General features: G+C 42.9%; 1 long non-coding RNA gene across 1 annotated transcript; it reads right to left on the bottom strand.

Moving 5' to 3' along the window:
- Window positions 1-1446: 1446 nt before the first annotated feature.
- On the bottom strand, window positions 1447-2520 carry LOC144894159 (uncharacterized). The gene is made up of 2 exons (XR_013624870.1): window positions 2410-2520; window positions 1447-1867 (listed from the first exon to the last, which is right to left on the bottom strand). It is a non-coding gene; the product is annotated as an uncharacterized LOC144894159 (long non-coding RNA).
- Between the last annotated feature and the right edge of the window lie 220 nt (window positions 2521-2740).

Raw genomic sequence — 2740 nt, 5'->3', positions numbered from 1 at the left:
ACTTCACCCTCATTTTCATGCTCAATCTGCATCCCTACTCACAACAAGTTGACTGCGCAGGGTAAGTATTCTATGAATACCATCTAGTTGAATTAAGGTATTTCATTGGTATATTGACAAAGGATTTGAGTTGCAGCTCCTCAATGAGCCATAGTTAGACCCTGGAAAAATATTGGAAAACCTCAGTTCAGGCTTTTCTGATCTATTGGAGCAGTTTATCATGTCCGCTCTATTGGAGCAGCGACTCAGATGGTTAGGAAGCAGGATTTCATGGAATTGCACGATATTGAAATCTCTGGTGACAAATGGAAGGGATTTGATGGTGTGATCACAGGGAAAACAAGATGGTGTTAGAAATGGTTCAAGGATGAAGGTGCTTTATAAAAATGATCAGAACGTCACAATACTGGAGAGACTATGTTTTGTGACATGAAGGTTTATAACCTCCACCACTAAAGGTAAACGGAAACGTTTTTCACCCGTCTGTCTGTTTGGCTGTCTGTTTATTTGTGAACTGAATATCTCAAAATGTTGCGGACGGATTTGGACCAAAATTGGTGGACAGGTTGGGTGTGTGACAAAGACGAATTGATTCGATTTTGGTGAAGATTCAAATCCGGATCCGGAGGATCTTTTTGAATTTATCAAGTGAATCTTCACAGTTGAGAGATCGGGCCAAACGATATTTCAAAGATATGTCAATCTGTCAAAGATATATCGGGCATGATGTGCCAAAAGGTTGTGGATGGATTATGACAAGATTTGGGCGATGAGTTGGGTTAGATGACAAGTACAAGCCGATTTAGATTTATGTTCAGGTCTGGATTCAGATCCGACCTATCAGTGGGACACAAAACGTATGTGCGTTTGGCCATATCTGGAACACAGTTCTGGCCAAAATATTATCGAAAAGCTGTCATTGTATTAGGATTTGGCTTATTGCTCCCAACGCTGATTCACTCCTACCCTAACCCTCCAACCTCCACCCCAAAACTTGCATCTATGACCAACTCTCCCCCACCCCTCACTCCACCAAACCCCATGTGTGCCTACTTATTATGCCAAACCACATTGTGTGTGTGTGTGTGGGCTTGTCTATTAATTTGCCTTCCTGCTTGTATGCTCATGTTCCACCTCACCATATGCATCCCTAATAGGTGCATTCGCTCTCCCACTCTGTGTGTCTGCTGTGTCTGTGTGTCTGGGCCTGTTATCCGCACAAGTGAAAGTTTAAAATTACACAAGTAATGAATTAACAAACTTCAACCCCTATGTTTAGTAAGGGCATTTTATGAGATATTTCACAAATCTGTTAACTAAATTGTTACCAAAAAATTTCTTCACCAATATGTTTGTAAAGGTGTGTAATAACATGTGTTAAAATGTTGAAGTTCAACTCCCGTGGGAAACCCAGAAAAAAAGCTGTTGAATTCGGGTACCGAAAAATTATTTTCGAGAATTTTTATTTTTTTTAATCGGCCCTTAAGTAACTTATGAGGGGTCAAATAAGGGTTTTTCATGATTCTGAGTTGATTGTTAACATTTATATTTTCACTTTTACATTTACACACAAAGTAGCTTTTATTTCACATACATATATAATACTCAAGAGTTATTTCTCATTCACAATGTCAGAAGTTTCAACAGTCATTGTCTATGTCTTCTTCAGACTCAACAACATCATGACTGCAGTTTCTGCATGTAATGCCATTACAGACTCCACAGGCCGAGATGCACGTGACCCCATTCTTCTTGCAGCTGCATCGCCGGTTGCTGCAATCTCCATGACAATTACAGCTCGTGAACTGCAATAGCTCCTCAGGAGCCGTGGGGTCCAGTGTTGGAACTGGCTCATACCCATGCACACCTATTGTCCATCCATAGTCACTGGGGTTCAGAGACATGCTCTGTAGAAGGCAGGCCTTTGTAAGCAGGCAAAGTTTCTAGTTTCTTCATGAGTTGACAGTACAGCCGTGCGCCCTTGGCATACTGATGATGGCCTGCAGCGGCAAAGATGTGAAGCATCTTGGTAACAATGCAGGACAGATGCCCATTGTGGTCTGCAAGTCGCTCGGTTCTGATAAAAAGACCTTGATCACATCTACCATGTGGTGGTGGTACTCCACCCAGAGTGCAGGTGTTCTTCCTCCTTTTGCGAGTCGTTTGAAGGTTTCTTCAAACCTTTGCTCAAACACTGGCACTACTGGGTCTGAGTGTCTGGCTCCCATCTTCCCATCAGCCACCTTCTCCATGAAGGTCTTCATGTCACCATGCTCCTCCTCAGTGAAGGCAAGTTTCATGATGTGTTGATAGATGGCTGCATCGATGAGGAGGTGAACACGGATTGCCTTGTCAAAACATCCTCCATCCATGATGTGGTTGGCTGTCGTACTTCCAGGATAGATCAACTGGATCACATCTAGTAGTCCAGAATCTTCCATGATGTTACCCATTGATCCAAGATAAGACTTCAGCAGGTGAAAACCACCCAACCTTGGAATGACGGGTAGATTTGCCTGCTTTATTATATTCACAGCCTTCAGCCAAATCGGAAGATCAAAGGTCACTATAGCGACCCCAGTGCGCCGTATGCACTCTTTCAGAGTGGTGAATATGGTGTTGAGGTCATTAGGGTCTCCTTCAATAACTGGGAGGAACTCGATCTGTGTGCTCTGCTTTGCATCATTAGCATGGATTCTCTTCATCCAGCCATTCCAGTTGGAGTGTGGGAACTCAGGAT

Source organism: Myxine glutinosa, chromosome 10 (assembly GCF_964187855.1).
Source record: "Myxine glutinosa chromosome 10, kmMyxGlut1.1, whole genome shotgun sequence".
Lineage (NCBI taxonomy): Eukaryota > Metazoa > Chordata > Myxini > Myxiniformes > Myxinidae > Myxine > Myxine glutinosa.
This window is presented reverse-complemented; position numbering and strand designations above follow the sequence as displayed.